Source organism: Anser anser (assembly GCF_964211835.1).
Source record: "Anser anser genome assembly, chromosome: 3".
Taxonomy (NCBI): domain Eukaryota; kingdom Metazoa; phylum Chordata; class Aves; order Anseriformes; family Anatidae; genus Anser; species Anser anser.
In genome coordinates, this window is record NC_139722.1 from 98,591,284 (window position 1) to 98,609,220 (window position 17,937).

The following is a 17,937-nucleotide window of genomic DNA, read 5'->3' on the forward strand; positions in this document are numbered from 1 at the left end:
GCTGTTGTAGCTTGTCAAGATCTGTGTGTCCCTACTTGCTCTAAGAGATATTAGTTGTTAACGCTGACTGATGTCTCTGCTAGCGGAAGGAGCTGCGTTGCCATATCTAGATTTAAATAGACACAGCATCCTGCTGTGAGGCTGACTACTGTAAGGAAAGCAGCTACTGACATTCAAGCTACTGTTTTTAATGAGGCCTGGAACTGATTAGTCTGCCTAGATCACGGGCAGCCTTTGATCAATGGAATAAAAGCTGAAGTAACTAGTTCCTAAACCAAACCAGAAGTTTGACTGGGTTGTGCAGTGGATTCTGCTGACAGCATGGCTGGCTGGTTAGCTGGGGCTTCTGTTCTCCTGCTGTCTGAAACAGCCCTTCTGTAGGTTTCCAGTTTGTGATTCACTTCTGGTAATCAGAACCTTGAGTTCCCCCAGCTTATTTTTTTCTTGTTAAGAATCTGTCAAAATTCTGATTTTTGTAGAAGTCGTGAAGCACTTCTGAAGAACTTTGTGTGAGAAGGGGAAGAACTGCCTGAGTAGCACGTGCTGCTCATAGCCTGGCTTTGTGTTATCCTAACCAGCACGATGGTAGATGGATTCAGAAGTGTACGGTCTGATAAATATGATTAGTCATATGATTAATGCGCACTTACTGGCATGTAGTGTCTGAGAAACCCTGTTGTAAGTCTTGAAAGACTTTATCTCAACAGTCTTGCTTGATTATTTTTTTTAGATTTTTTTTCTAAAACAAATAATGACTCACTACATAGAGGCAGTGAATGCTCTCTTTTCTGTAGAGGAACAGGGAGAATGAACAGTTTACCTTTTTGCAATAAGAGTGAAACTTTATAAAGACAAAACCAAAAAAAGTGTGTGTGTGGAAGTTAAAAGAATATAATTTCCTTAAGTCTATAACAAATTTGTTAGTGTTTTATGGAGTATTGCTGTTTCATTTCATGCATACAGGTGTGTAAACTCTGTTCTGTTGACTTTGTTTCATGTTACATTAACCAGATCTTACTGTTAAACTTCATCCTATGATTTTGGAAAAGTGCACTTGGACAATTGTTTATGCATAAATGGAAAATGGATTATAATCTATGAGGGACCAGCGGAATGAGCTGTGGTTGTAGTGTATACCCACATATGGCATAAAACAGGAAAAAAATAAATCTATTATCTCTGTCTGCCTGGTTTTGTGTGCTTACTTTAATTTAGCAGTGGATGACACATGTTGCAGAATATGGATGTGTAGCTACTCTGAAAGTGCAATATTGTGTGATTGTGTGAAGGCCCCTGCCTTGCGCGTTGCTTACCTAAAAGAGGCCTTTTATAGGGTGGGTAACAACTGAAGATAACCAAATGAAACAGCATTCTGTAGCTGTCGTTACCAAACTGTGTGCAGATCAGTTTAGTAGTGTATGTAGCCTGAGTTTAAAAAAAGCAAACAAAAAATGACTCCCCCTGCCCTTTGTTGACAGTCTGAACTTGCCAATGCCAGCAGTAAATACAGCGCATCTTCTGGAACACCCCAGGTGGGGGGTAAGATTCCCAAAGCTTTTACAGGAGGTAAGATGAAGGACGCACCCTGCGTGGTTTAAAGATTAAACTTCTGAATGTACTTGTTAGAAGGGTGTCATGACGCTAGAAATACAGCCCAGTAGTAAAGGCTGTAAATAGCAGAACTTTGTCCTGTGGCATGGGGTTTAAGGTATCTTAGCACTTAAATGACTATTGCAGAGAACGACAAAATGATGATTAAAAATAATGCAAGACTGCCTGGAAAAGATGGTCTCTAAAATGAGGATATAGCTGCCGAGGGAAGGTAATACAATGGCTAGACTGGTCTAGGATTAAGAAAGATGCATTAAATTTCTTGATCCATAGCAGCTACCTTGTACAACGACAAAGGTCGGTGGGATGCCAGCTGGATTGTGCTGCTTTTATACTTTAAAACCTTTTCCAATGGTTACTGCAGTATTAGATGAACTAGTGAAAATCCATGTACAGATAAAGCTTTTTGGCACTTCCAGTTAATACAAACCTAAACAATGGGTGTACTGATAAGGAGTTGTTATTTTCTAGCACAATCATTTTCAGCTCACCTTTGCATTACAGTTACTCAACCAAATACTTTATTAGCACAAATCACCAATGAATACATAATTATGTTTTTAAATATTCATTTTCCAGTTGGAGTTGATGAATGATTTCTCTTCTTCTGCAGTTTGAAAGTAGTGATTAGTATAGGTCTCCAGCTGTTTGTGCTTCTGCTGTATTTTTAATACTAAAACCTCAGAATAAAAGCCTTAATTGGCTACAGCTGCTCTTCTGCTTGGGCTGCTTGTATTGGTGTTTTTTGGACTGAATTTATACTTCAAATTTAATGAGAGGCGTTTGCTTATATAATAATTCACTGAAGAAACAGAAGTAAAAAAAAAAAGAGATTAGCAGAAAAAAAATGAAGTACAAAGTAGTATTAACCTGTGCGCTACTTTTGGTTTACACACTGTGCTTTTCAGTGGGAGTTTGGGTATAGTCAGTTACACTCCCTAAATATGAGGAGATAGAATAACTGGCATCTAACTGTAAGTATGGTACTTGGGGTGGGGGGAAAAGTGTCTAAACATCCCTTCCAATTTTGACAGTAGTGTAATAAACACACTCTTATTGGGTCTGGTTTTAGATCTTATTACTGTTTTGAAAATTTTATTTTCCTTTTTTTCCTAGTAAAGGAAGCTGGTAAGTGCTTTTCTCTGTGCCCTAAAAGGAAAAAAAAATACTTTTGTCAGAACTTTAAGGGACTTCCTGAGCTGTGTTGATAATACTATTGTGTATAAAAACTTTTACACATTGTAATTTATTATGTATTTTATTATGCATATACTAAAACATATTAAAAACCATCTCTAGTCTTTTTTCGAGTAATGTTGTTTCCAGGTTTAGCTTGTTCTGGAGTCAAGTCTTGTGCCCAAATACCCACAGAAATTTACATGCAGAGATTTGGATTTGTTGAATAATTATTCGTGCCTGTTCGTACAGATGTACTGTGTGTACAGATTATCCGGTGTGTGAAAGTTTTGAACTGAAAGGACTCTTAGGAAAGTGTCCTTTTGCCATTATTACCAGTAAATGCGATGCAGTTTGCTTTTAAAACTTGAGGATAGAGGTAGTAATGGAACAGAAGGTCTTCAAGTGAACATGAATATGTCCTTGTATTGCTGTAGTTCTTACTGTTTAACAGATTAAAACGTGAGGTTAATGTTATTGTGGAAATGAGTTAACTTTCTAGTCTTAATTCAGGTTTTGTCTCAACCTGAACGTTTGTAAAGCAGAAAGAAAACTGGGGAGACAACTGAATACATCAGTCAGGAACAAGAAACCAATGCAAACAGCTGCTTGTTGTTTAACTTGATAACTATTTTTCTGGTACGAAGGTAGATATAAGAGATAACATTTAAGAAGCTAACACACAAACCTCCTAAAATGGGGGAAATGTTACAATCTTAAAAAATTACGCTGCCAAGAGGTATCAGATACTATGAGCTGCTTTGTCTGGAAAAGCTGTGGATATTATCAACACCTTTGGGACCAGTTTTATAAATTCTGTTGATCAATTTTAACTGATGTGAGCGTGCATCATGTTTTAGTAACTCAGATATGTGTGTTTTCTGCTATGGAGTAAGATTGTTCTTCTTTTTGCCGCAGGGTAACCATTTTTTATAGAGTTTTGGTAATAGACCATCTATTTAAGAGAGGCAAGATGTGTTGAAAAATAGCCTGTCTTACAGAGATGACAATTCAAATGTCAGTTTATACTAGCTACTCTGTGTGGATTAAAAACAAAAGGCAACCTTCAAACAAGTGCTGAGAGCACGCTTCTGCATTGATGCGCTTATGTTGAAGGGCTGTGTGGTTCTGCTGCTTCACCTTTATTGCGGTAGGCACGTGACTGAGCAAGTCAAACGGCTTCTACTTAATGGTTCATGGTGTGTCTCAATCATCCCTATTTCTAGGACAAAACATTACATGTATTGAATGCACAAATGTTAATGTTAATTATTTACTAGATTGAATTAGTTACTGCAATTGTCTGTTGGTGTTCAAAGCTGAAAGTGGGTCATAGAGACTCAAAATACTTTTACAGTGGATTCTGGCATTGATTTTCATATTTCTGCTTATGCTGTTTGTTCTCTAGTAGTTGGAGAAGAGCAGAACACTTCATTTTGCCTGTAGCTTCATAAAAATAGAAGTAACCTCTCCATGCTGTTAGAGTTACAGTAGCACTTGTATTTCAGGAGAGAGTGAATTCCTCCAGCAGCTCCTGAAAAAGGGTTTTCTCTTTAAATCAAGCATGATTACCATAAAACAGTGGCTGTGTTTTTAGATCAAAACACCTTTGCCACCTTGTCTTCAAAATCATTAACTGTTGAAGCCAAACTTCAGACTTGAGGAAATGCTGAAATTTTTGCTGTTTGGCCAAAATAACACTGTATGAAGGATATTCAGGGGTAGAATGATCACAGGTCTGAATGATTAAGTTAATGATTAGGTTAAGTTGCATTTAAGAGTGTACAAAAGTACACTTAGATCTAAGGGATTAGATTTCAGAAAGGCAAGCTTTAGTACCTTGATTGAAGTATATTAGTAAAATTTGCTGGAAGATGTGAGGAATTGGGAGGGAGGGTAGTTGAGGCAGGGCTTTGTTCAAGTTAGAATCTTAAATCTTGACTGACTTGAAACCTGACTTGAAGGGCTTCTGGAATAGATAACTTTTGCTTAACTAACTGCTTCAAGAAGGATATTACTAATAACTAGGTTATAGGAGTGAAAAAAAATTCGCTTGTTTAAAAACTGATGTTTAGAGACTAAATGGTGTGGGGAAGAAATAGGACTTAACATAATGCTGGATTAAACTTGAAAAAGATTCCAAAAGTAAGAGCATGTGTGTGTGGCAGGGGAAGAAGGAACTGATGGGAATGTTACAACAGTTCGCTGTGCTGCTGTGATGAAATGCCAGGTTAGGAAAGTTCTTCATATTAAGTCTTTCAGATATGGAAAATCGTTACCTCTTCTACGTCCTTCAGCATACACTTGTCGCTTTCTGAAGAAGAGTACGATGAAGTAGAGTAGACATAGCAAGAGACCAAGTTTTTAGTAGTTCAGTTATTTTAGGGTACGGAAGGTATTTCACAATTGACTCAGAAAATTGATGTGTTACTTTGTCTTCGATGCTTTGTTACTGCTGTGAAAAATAGAAAAACCCATTGTGCTAGATAGGGCATGCTTTCTGAGAACATTAGCATTACTAACATGATGGATACTTCCCTGGTTTTGCAGTTGTCTATAAAAAAACATAAGTAAACTTTCAGTAACTTGAGACCACCTGTCTAGCTGCATCATTTGGGAATTAAATCCGGAGTTGAATACTCTGTACTTCTGAGGTATTTCCAGTGCTGAGTGCTAGGAGGGAGGCCGGGATGCTGAACAGGCACTGCTGTTTAAACTAAAAACTGAGTTTCTTTAGTGGAAGATGTCCTTCTACGTGAACAAGGAGCATCTGTGCTGACTTACCAGGCACAAAATTTGTCGGTACTGTGGAACTTCGTTATGCAATATTGTAACGATGTCATGTTCACTTTTCAGTATCTCAGATGCTGGCATCTTCTGTTGTGTTTTGTAAATACTGACCGTCATCTAAATAAAGCCACCATTCATAAGGCTGGTGTGTATATATATACGTATTTTTTTTTTTGTTTTGAATTCTTCCCTGGGTTTCTTGTAAATAAATCCTGTGCCCTATGAGCTGCTGTGTGAAAATGCAGACTACTTGTCAGTTCTTACACTTTTGTTCTAGCAGGCCATGAATCGGGTGGGTGTCTGAAGCATACAGGAAAAAAATGCTGTGTTTTGAAATGGGGCTTTTCTCGTCCATTGTTTCTAAACTGGGGAGAAGCATCTCTCTGGTGAGCGTATTTTCTGTGTAAATGACGTGCGGGTTTCCTTGTGACCTCTCTTCAAGGTCTGCTGCAACCGTGTGGTTTGATTTGGGGCCAGCTCAGAATAGCAGCAGAGAATGCAGTGCATCCGCTGCTTGTTGGTAGCAGGGATGACGTGTGATGAGAGATGGGCGAGATCTGGAAGCAGCGGCACTAGTGAGGAAGTGGAGTTAGCCATGGGCTTGGGCTGCGGGGAGATGGCTTTGCCCAGGGATTTGAGAACAGCACCTGTCTGAAAACAGGGAATTGGAGGAGTTGGTCACCTTATCCAAGGATTGTGGAGTGAGAGGTATTGCTGGGGCAAGAAAGCGTAATTGAGAGGAGGAAAGGAAGCAGGAGAGAGGAGGTAAAAGAATGGAGCGGTTGCAGCAGGTAGCGCAGTAGAAATGAAAAGGGAAAGCTTTGTGTGAGGACAAAAGGAAGAGAAAGTGGTTGTGAAGAGCTGTGGCATGCAGGAAAGTTGGGCTGATCTAACCAGTTTTTCATTGAAACAAACAGTTGAAGAGTACTGTGATCAGCCTTGTCAGGTATTTGTCTAATTTCTTTTTTTTTGAGAAAGAATTCCCTTTCACTTGAGATTCTAGCAGCTTCCTTTGTTAACCATCTTGGTGCATAACTACAGTCCTTATTGATTTCTTTTAATACTTGACTAAACATCTTAAATTTGTAAAAAAATTTTTTTTCTCCCTTCCTTTTTCTGGACATGCAGAAAAATTACTCACCTGCTCTTAAAAAACATGCTTCACTTTTCCTGCCTTACTCTAGTGAGAGTACGAATTGGATTCCCTACCGTGTGTTGCTGGGTGCTTTTTTAAAAAACAAGCATTGGGGAGGAGGAGAGGAAGCACGCTGGGATTGTGAGTATTGCCTATAGTATGTTCGGAGTAATCCTTCCACTTCATTTTTGAATAGCAGTGTTTCCGTTCACATAACGTGCCCAGATTTCTCTGTCTCACTTTGTTATACCTCGAACAGTTCATGGGGTGTGTATTTAATAGTAGAAAGAATTATAGGAAGTTCAGGGAGATCTATAAATTGTTGAAGATTGAAAACTTGGTTCCTTTGATGTAGAAGGGAAAGTACTGAGAGGTTTCCTTTATCTGGATCTTACCAAATCCTTCAGTTCAATGTTTTTTTTTTGTTGTCTCCAAATATGGATGGAACGAGTGAGAACACTAGTGTTTTGTTTCCCTTTCACGTACAGACTCAACGAGCCACTTTGCTAATCATAACAGCATTTTATGAAGCTATTTTAGACTATTTAAAATATTTTAAACTATTTTAAATATATTTAAATATATTTAAGCTATTTTAAACTATTTTAAATATTTTAAACTAAACTATTTTAAACATTGTTTTGTAGTACAGGTCAGTGCTATAAATAATTCATGGTTTATTTAAACCTCTCAGTTTTAGACATTGAGCATTAGAACTTTTGGAGCTCTATAAATGAATGTCTTCATGTACTACACAAGGAGAGGCTGGTTGAAACCGCAAGTGTGAAATGCGTGATGTTAATCTGTGGGAAGAATGTTCCAATAAAATGAGGTGCCAAAACAGTAACTGTCATAAATAAGGAACTTCTGATGACATGTCTGCAAATCAGTGGGACCTCCTCAAAGAATTTTTATTTTTTTTTTTAGAACTGTAGTGTGATTTAGCCAACGTGGGAGTTCCGGGAGTTCATCTGTAGCAGTCCCCTGCTCAGACCAGGCCATCGTCAAAGTTAGGTTGGGTTGCTCAGGGCCTTGTCCAGCTGAATTTTGAAGTCTTTGAGGATGGAGATTCCACAGCTAGCCTCTCTGGCAGCCTGTTCTAGTTTTTAATAGCTCTATTGGTGCAACTGCTTGTTTTGTGGTTGAAAGCTCTTCTTTTTTTTGCAACCCTTGACCATAAGTCTCATCCTTCTCTTGTGCACTTTTGAGAAGAGTCTGACTGTGTTCTCTATAATGACCTGTTGAGTGGTTGAGAATGGCAGTTAAGTGCCTGCCTTTTAGCTTAAGACTAAAACACAGCTGTCTCAGCTTCTCCTCATACATATTTTTCTCTGGCCCTTTAATGTTTTTCTGTTTGGCATACTCCAATTTGTCTAAGTCTTCCATGTACCAAGGAGCTCCAATCTGGACACAGTGTTCCAGACATGATATTACAAGTGCTGAATAGAGGGAGATAATCATTTTCTACAGACTGGTTGTTATGTAGTCACAGGTGCAATTTTTTGCTCTTGCCTTTGAATTTGTTGAGGCTTCTGTCAACCAGTTTCTTCAGCCTGCTGAGACTCCTCTGAATCACAGCTCTACTGTTCAGCGTATCGATCTCTTTGGTTCGGGGCCAGCCATCCACTGGGTTGCTGAGATTGCATTCCATCCTGCTTTCTTGGTCATTAACGAAGACATTAAACAGTATTAGCTATTGACCCTGAGACATTCAGTAGCTTACCAGTTGAACTTCAAAGTGCTCCTCACTGTAACCCTTCCTCCCCCACACTTTGTAGCCCACACAGGACTTCAAGTCCTGTAGAACGCTGTGCCAAAAGCCTCGCTAAAGTCAAATTAAGCGACATCACTCCCTTTGTTGGCAGAGCAAATCATCTTGCCAGAGAAGGCAGTTGGGTTGATCAGGTACAATTTGCTATTGAATATTCTTGCTGGCTGTCCTCAGCTGCCTTCTTGACTTTCAAATGGTTGTACCAGGGCCTCTTGGACTATTTGCCCTCTAACGTAACAAAGATTATGCTGGCTGCCTCTGTCTCCCTTCATTTTTGTGCTTGCACTTTTTTAGTATGTTCATGAGTACGCCTTTTTCCAGCTGCCAGGAACTTGATCACTTCTTAAAGCTGTTAGTAGTCTCAGAATGTCATACCTTGTCGCCTCCACCCTTGTTTGGTGCGTGTCATTAATTTCAAGTGAATTTCATATCCTCCATGTTGAAAAGGAGCTCCTGACTTAAACTTCCTCTACCACAGATAGTAAGTACTCAGTTCCTCCAGATTGCAGTGAAGCATGTGCACCTGGGAAGTCTGGGAAGAAAACCTGTTTGTAGAGACCGAGGCAAATACACGTAGTCTCTTCTGTGTCCTTTGCAGCCAGATACCCTGTCTTGCTTCTGTAGTGGATCCACATTTTCTTTGATTGGTTCGTATTGATGTCAATGCAGTGTTTAACTGAGCACTTGTTTTTAACTAAGTAGGCTTAACTTTGTGTTTTTTAGGTGAAAGTAAGTTTTAGAAAGGCATTTCATACAACAGTCTTCTTTGTAATGAGCTGTGAATTGCATATTTGTATATTAGCACCAGGGCTGTAATGTCTCAAAGATCAGCCATGTTTGCTTTACACAGCTCTGTACGTAAGAGGCATCGATAATATTAAATAGGTTATGTAAAAATGCTACTATCATACTATTTCAAGAGAAGATGGGTGTTCTTTATCTGGAAGTAAAATGAGTTACGTGATCTACAGCAATGGGAAGGTAATGATGGATTCTATTGCAGAGTGTTCAAGGACTCGGATTGCCCTGGGAGTCTGGGCTTTGAAAGCTGTGATTTGTACCATGTGTTGAAAGCTTAAGAAATAACGTACGGTCATTTTTTTGTTAAAACACATATAGAAGATTAGGAAATGTATGTTAAATGTCGGAAATGACAAAATCGTCAACTACCGTCTATCTAGCTGCTAAAGATAGTGGTGTTTTTTCATGCCCACTGAAGACCTTACATTACATAGTATGACTGGGCTCAGATTTGTAGAATTGTAGCAAAGAAAAAAACAAACCATCAAAAATAGATTATTTATAGGAAGGAAGTATCTGGCTAGCTTTCGGCACTGGTCTTAAGTTAAAGGATTTGAACTTATAAAGCTATGATTCTTCCTTTTCAATAAAGGTATTGGTTTTACGGCTGTTACCGTTGTTCAATTACAGCAGACTGGTGCTTACAAATCGGTTCATTACCGAATTGTGCTCTGGAGCTTGTTTTCCATTTGCTTTGTCAAAAAGTATACAAACTGAGAATCCTGACTTTTCAGGATGTTAGGGTTTTCTTTATAAAAATTTGGTATATGGTATATCTTCATAAAAATCTGTCTCAAATTGGATGAAAGACCACGATAGCAATCTTGTGCTCCTGTTTCAGTCTTGAGTAAAACTGCTCTCCAAGCAGTATTAGCCAGCCTGTGACAGAACCTTTGGCTTGCAATGCCACTGTATTGAAAATGCATTGAGGAAACTTAATCTAGTTAAATTACTGCGTAGATTCTGCATAACCTTCTAGTGTAAGTAAAGTCATAAATGCCTTTCAGAAACATGTTTGAAGAATGAGTGGAAAAATTGATTTGAGTGCAACATTTTCAGAAAAAATATCTGGATAAATTAATTACCAAGAATGCCATGTCTAAGAGAACATCCTGTGTAAGAGGATAAAAGAAAAAAATAATACGAATGAGTGCATGGAAGAAGCATAACCTGAATTATCCTCTTTTGTATTTCTGAAGAGACTAAACATAAGGTTGGTTATATTTCAACAGGATAATAAGAATGTCTAGAAAGATTTTTTCCACCCTCTCCTCACTACAAATCCATTGTTATGAAATAGCCAGGCAATGTGCTCCCTACAATGGCAAAGAGCATCTCTGTAGTCCTCCCATGTCGCCTGACCTCACTTCCAGCGTCCGTATTCTTTTTTTTTCCACCTAAACTCCAGTGGATTCCTGCTTAGCCATGCCAGCCTTCTTCCTCATCTCCTTGACTTCCCACATTTTGGAATTATCCTTTTAATGTGCTTCCAGTCTGCAAACTTTTGCTTCAAAGATGATGGTATTTCCTTTAGTAAAACCTAGCCTTCTGATGCTATTCTCCCTCTGCTCCTGTGCTTTGGATCTGAAACTTTAGTTACTTTTAAACTTTGCTTAATCTGTATTAGATATGATACTCGTTTTAGTGGTGTGTATTTGCTAGATGTCTTAATGTCATCTTCAGCTTGAGATGAAAATTGGAACGTTGACTCCACAGATGGTTTATGTAGTTAAGCTTGGGATGGAGATTGCAACTGTAAGTTATATGTTTATATACATTAATATAATATTGTATACTGTTAATAATGATTAATCATATATAGCTAGTTCCATGCTACCCAAAATCCATGGTTGTGAGTCTGCTATTATTAATTCCTATCAATGCTTTGCTTTTATTAAGGTTTATCTTTGTAACATGGCTGTTTCTTGCCTTGACTGTCATCGTATTGTCTGTTAAATATCCCTTATTCCCTTTGAGTTTGAACAGGTTAAGAATTAGCACATACATCAATTTTTTCTGGAACCCACCTATCCCTTTAAGATAGACCACATATAAAACCCTAGTTAATACATAAATCAAAACTTTACTGTGTTCTTCTTCCTACTGAAACTTTCATGTAATTTCAGTGGCTTTTTTCCACTTCTTGCACTGCTTGTGTCCGAAACACATTTATTCCAATTTCTCAGGTGCCTATTTCAGACTGTTTTAATGTGTGCTTTCTCTCAATATCACTCATTTTAAAAAATAATAATTTGTACAGAAATTTTCAGAAGACTCATATTTCTAATATATTATGAATTTTGAGCATCTGACTCAGGCACGTGTCTTCAAACTTAAATAACAGTTCTGAATGAAAAGAATTGCTGAATTTTATGTGAACTAGCATGAGAAATCTACAGGTAGGACTGAATTGCCAACTCAGAATGACTGCATGTCCCCTGCATAGCGTACTTTTGTGTTAAATATGGTAGCGTGCAACAATATTTTAAAAAATAAAGGAAAATACATGGGTTATAAATTGGTAATTCCATGTTGAAAAATAATGACTCTCATTTGAGATTAAGTTGTTCAAAATAATACTTTTTTTCTACCTGAGTGTCTTGGAGTGATTTCCTTAGTATTTTTGATGGTCACCTGCTGCCAGGGAATAGTTCGCTGCTAAAACTGTGAAACTGAAAGAACAGATTTTTTGGAAGAGAAATTTATTCGTAAATTACTTACTGTAAGAACAGACTGCTCTTAAATTAATGTTAAGTGATTTTACGCGTGAGTTGAAAAGCAGTTTTCTTTGTGGAAGGTGTTTATTGAGCAAAGGACGTTTAGTTTCAATAAGCTGTATACGAACTGAAATTCTGGAACGTAGTGTTGCAGAATACTGTGCCAAAAGCAAAGCTTCACTTCTTTGCAGGCGTTTAATCCCAATGGTTAGATTCAGCTTCCCTTGCTCCTCAGCAGTCGTGTTTTTTAATTCTAGTTGGGACTTTCCCATGCGGATTTCCCTGTAGTTTCTTGTGTTGCAGCTAATTTGTGTTCTGAGTAATTCATAAGAAGAAGTGGGAGAGATGAGTGATTATCCCTATCAGAGAGTAAAAAATGGGGGAGAGGAATGAATCTGTTATCAATCAAAAGTTTTTCTAGTCAAAGGCAAGTGCTAACTCATGAGAGCTGTTAATGAAACAATGTGGAGCTACTCCCTCTGCTTTGACCTCCCAGTTGAATGGTAACTCTTGTAGGAGTTTGACCTGCTATAAGAAATCAACAACCACACTGGTTCTCGGGGTTTCATAATGTCAGAAGAAGAATCTGCATGAAAATCGGTCATGAGGTACATAAGCTGGTCTCAGATTGCTCTTGCTCTAAAGCCTTAAATAGCAAGTTAAATACTGTACTGTCTGAGGTGGTGGAGTGGACAAACCACATCATTTGAAGCTGGATGCAAGCAACAACACGACTAGGTTCCTTTTGCTGTGCCAAGCACACAGTGCTTCGTGCAACAACGTATTCAGCTGGGTTTTTGCAGTGCCATACAAAAAAAAAAAAAGAGGGTTTCTTATTTTTCCTCTCTAACTTACCAGTTGAAAGGTATCTTATTTGAGGGCATTGGAAAGTTTAAAAAAAAAAAAAAAAACACACTTTTAAGGTGCTAGCAAATAACTACTGAGTTAAGCCAAATGAGTTGTTTAGAACACACGCCAATTTTGTAAAGTATGTGTTGTTGACAGAAAGTAGGGGTGCAGTGCCAAGTACGTATTTTTTTAATAGTGAAGTGGAGAACATACATTTTCATTGTACTATGCCAGTAGGGGTTCAGGAACAAGTGGGAAAAATCATCTTACAAAACACCACCAAGACATAAAACTTGATATTTGGACCAGTATTCTGTTGCTTTATAAAAATGTGTATTTTAAGACGTCAGTATTAGAAGTGTTTGGAGTTTTTCTAGCTTTGTGCCACGCAGTTTGAAAATCCTAAGTAGGCACTTGATGAATCAGCGTCTTTCCATTCCTTTCTGCCCTACAAAGACTGCACATTTTAAGAAGGTTGTGTTTCTATGAATTGAGAACATATGAGCCAAAAAAAAAAACCCCACTGAATCACCAGAAGTAGTAAGTAGCGGGATATGATTTTCAAAAAATAAACAAAATCCAACCCTAGTTGTTAACATCACTCAGACACTGAAGAGCAATCTCAGCTTTCCCTTGCTTTGGTTTTTATATTTAATTGAATCACTTTTTCTGTGGCTGCAGTTCTGCAGTTTTCCATATGCATTTGAGCATTTACATCACTTTATCATTTTCTCTACCTCAGTAGAGGGGGGGAAAAACGAGCGTTGCGTTTTGGGCCAGGTGGGGAAGGCTTAGGTCAGCAGACTTTATTGGTGTCACTGTGCACTGAACTTAAGAATTTGGGATGTGAGAGAAGGACTGCGTTCCATCTGGGCGAAAGAATCATGTCAGGGTTCAGTTTGCTATGTTTTTTGAGCTTTCCATATGATCTCATCACTGGAGGAGGAAAGTATATTCTCCCATAAGAATAATCTTATACTTATGACTCCTTACTACTATGTTTTTTTTTTCTGTGAGCTTTTTGAGTGCCAGACCTCCCCTTACTCCCCCCCACACCCAACAAAAGCCAAACACCCTGTCTTTAGCTTTATATAGTATTGCTGTAGGTGGACTTATCCAGAATAATGGTTGGGTTTAACAATCAGTCTTACATTTTTGTCTATAGAAGAACTGTTCCTAACATATATTTATCTAGCTATTTGTCAAGCTTTAGATTTTGGGAAGAGAGCTTGTATGCTTCGCCTTCCTGAGGTTTGGTAAGCACTGTTTTGCATGAATCCTCCCCTGTCTAGATATAATTTCATACACTTAGTTTAGTAAATTTACTTGGGAATAGATAATCGTTTAATTTTACTTAGTTAAGATTTAGATTGTCACTTTGGTTCCCCAACCCGCTTCCCCAGTAAGTTGGCAGTCAGCTCTTGAACAGCTGTGTGTTTTGGCAGCCGCGTGTGAAGCTGGAGAGAGTTGCCTTCCCTTATTCTCCTGCGTACCCCAGTGAATGTTTCTGTTGGGGAGGTATAGGCTAGTCCAAGTATAACCGTTACACCAGTACAACACATGAGAAAAAGAAAAAAAAATTGTAGAGGCAAGTAAACAAAGGATGCCTTTGAAGGCCTAATGACACGGCAAAGAGATGAAGACCTTTTCCTTTTGCTCTGGAATGTGACCGTAGAGAATTTTTGTTTCCCCAGTCTGTCCATAAAAATAAGTCTTGTAATCACACCAAAATGGTTTTGATGCAGTGAAGGATTATGGGCATTTAAAAAAAAAAAATGTATTATAGAGCTCATGTATAAATACTGAGGTGAGTGAAGACCTGTCATGTGTTGGAAATACAACAGAGAAGTGTAATAAGCTTGGAGAGCAAGAAATATAACAGGCAGTCTTGTGATTCGTTTGGCTCCTGCACCTTTGAACTGAAGTTTATGTTTAGTAGAGGAATACAAAGGGTGTTGGGTCAAGTTCTAGTAACAGCCTTCATGTTAAATTTGGCATTTTCCCAGGAGAGGGTGGATCAAGGAAAGCAAACTAAACCTTGTTTTTTTATTAGACTTGTCAAGGACGTAGTAATGAGCTACTTGTATAGGTATTGATTTGGTGTCCCTTCAGGTTAGTGGAGTATGGATCTTATTTTTAAAATGTGAATTATAAACTAAGTATTTAAGTCCCCCAAAATGATGTCTCATTGCTGCAATGTAATGTGCTATGCTCAAATGCTGAACTATCACATAAGCACTGAAGAGAAGACCTAAGGATTCTTATTTGCTAAAGCTCACGTATTCATGTTCTACTTGAAAAATAAAAAAGTATTCATTTTAGAGTGTAGAACTTTTACGAAGGGAAAGAAATTGAGTTAATCTCCCCTGCATCTAGTAATGTACAGTTATTGAACCTTGGGAAAAAGAAAAAAAAAAGCTAGCACACCGTGGTGATTTAATTTGTTTCTGATGGTGGTAGTTTCATTTTTCTGTCTTAACTACTGCAGGCTGGTAAACAGAGTGATGGATGGGGGCAACTGCTAGCAGGAGGGGAGTTTCTTATCTTCAGTTTGATACCTGGATATGAAAATTACAGATCAGGAACATTAAAGGTTTAGCTTTAGGATTTGTGTGAAATGATGGCAGAGTGCTTATTTTGTAATAATAGAATAGGTCAATTGGAAATCGTTCATATTTGCCATTTTTTTAAAGGATGTGAATCATCTTGTATCTTTATATGGATAAGAATAACCCACTACTATTAAAAAAGTTATTTCAAATGAAGCATGAAATATTTGTGATCGAGACTTTTGTGTAATATTTCCAGTTATAAGGCATAGCCTGGAAAGTGGAACTAAGAATAGTTTGAACAATTGTTAAAGAAAAGAGAAATGATGCTCAAGGTTATCTTATTTGTGCTCATGAATTGTGCTACTTGAATACCAAATAGCTGTAAAACGAGTAGTATTTTTTCTTATGTTAAATAAAATTATGTAAAAATAGAGCTTTTGTGAAAACTTGGACTTGTGGAAGGACTGTGACAGAGCAGAGAATAAGAAGGCTAAATTTGATGGTCTGTGCTACTAATTAAGTCTGCTCATTTACCATTACTTAATCATTCTTTGGTTCTACCTTGATTATTATTGAAACATATTAGCTTATACTCGGTGTCTCCATTTTTTAATAGAATCTAAATGAAGTTTTGTCTGCCACGTGATTGTGAATCTGAGGTGCATTTTTTTTTGACGAACACTCTGTAGACCTAATGGCTCTGCTTACAAATCGGTATCTAGGTCCTGTCATGTCACCTGGGGTTTATCATGCCTGTGTTGAATCCAGATTCAAATGTAGCAAAGCTATGTTTTGGGTTCAGAAATTGTCTTAAGTTTTCTGTAATACTGCTGCTACGTGTTTTAGAAAACCACAATTATTTGTTTTGTGCTTTGTGAACAATGCAGAGTCTTTCTGGATTTGAACATCGGTAAGATAGTTATGTGCCAGAATCCTATAAATAGAGAAGTCCAGTATGTTCTTGAATTGTCCTCCTCAGATGAGGGAATGTTCTTATCTACCTGTGGCATGCTTTTTAAGGGGACTGTGAAGCACTTGAAACTTGCAGCAAAGTTTATTTTAAGAAGAACCAGAGTCTTTGCATCTAAGCTTTCCTTGTGGATCAGATGTGATCCTTTCGGTCTAAGTGGTAGATTTAAAGATACAACATTTCTCAGTATAGTTCATATATTATAATTTTGCTATACCTATATCGAACTACCTTCTGTCTAGAAGAAGGATGGCCTAATTGGATGTTGTTATCCTATTACGATCTTAGGCGATGAGGCCAGAATATGTGCGGTTTTAGAACTGCAAGCGTATTTCCTCATCTCATCTGGAATCTTTTGCTACCATAAGAAACATAATCTCTCTTCTCCCCTAAACCTGAAAACCATTTAAGCATTTTTCTAGTTGTCGTTGTTGACTGCCATTGCAAATGTGATAGAAAGTGATGCTATGTCAGTGTTATGTTTGACTGGTGCTTTGTCAAAAACATCATTATTGAAAGCTTACAAAGCAGCTGGATGCACTGCAGTATTTTCTTGTGCCAGGAAATGGAAAATGAGATATTGGGAAATGCAGCATTTTTTTCTTTAAAAGATAGGTGAGGGGAATTTGTATTTTCCCACCTTCATGTTTTATGAACAAATATTTCATTACTGTCCCTCTGTAATTTATGAAGAATGCATATCTCTTCAGCCATTTCCATTCTCCAAATGGCAGGCCACATTCCTTGCAAGCCAGACAGCTCATGTGTTTTGGATAATGCTGGGTCTACAGGAGTGCAATGTTCAGAGAACTTGACTTACTGATAAGAAACCATTCTCTTCTATTTTTATTTCCTCTCTGCACTGGACATTTGCTGTAAAGACAATTTGTGTAGTTCCACCCTCACCCCTCCTAATTGTGTGCTTATGGTATGTTCAGCTTTTTTGTGTTTCTATCACGACAATGTTCATGATATGTTCCCTTCTAACTTTAGACTGTACCTTAGCTTCCAGATGACTGTCCACAGCTAATCCTCTTTATGGCAGCAATAAACTCTCCTGATGATAAAACTGTAGCTTTGAGTCATCAATAGAACTGTTCCTTAGGGAGCAAATAAAACATCTAGGTGTTGACTGCAGTAAAATGTCAAAACCAAAAAGCATTTCATTTGTGAGCCCATGAACTTTTGTGTGCTGAACTTCATCCTGGTGTGTGTGTGTATGTATATTTTTAAAATGCGTGCATACATTTTTATTTGATGCCTTGTGCTAACAGGGGCTAGGGCCTTCCAAGCCTCCTCTTGTAGAAGTAATTGCCCCTGGAAAACAAATTGTATGGAGCTAGTACAACTACACCTTCTTTGTTCTTTGGTCTTTGTGGACAACTTTGTCTGTGGTTTTAGCATTTATTTAAAATTCATGGTTGGTGGTGAGGAGAAAGGAAAACATGCAGGGAGAAAACTGCTAAGAAAAGGTGCAAAAAAGTAAATCGCTTCTTGATCTTTCATTAGTCATTATGCCTTTTGTGTTGGCCACAGATTTTCAGAATGGATGCCTGTAAGCAGAA

The 17,937-nt window shown here is 37.9% G+C and overlaps 1 protein-coding gene across 6 annotated transcripts in view; it reads left to right on the top strand.

Annotated features, from left to right (window-relative positions):
- The window catches only part of ENAH (ENAH actin regulator), a 97,989-nt gene that overhangs the window by 27,566 nt on the left and 52,486 nt on the right, over nucleotides 1-17,937 (top strand). The window lies entirely within an intron of this gene.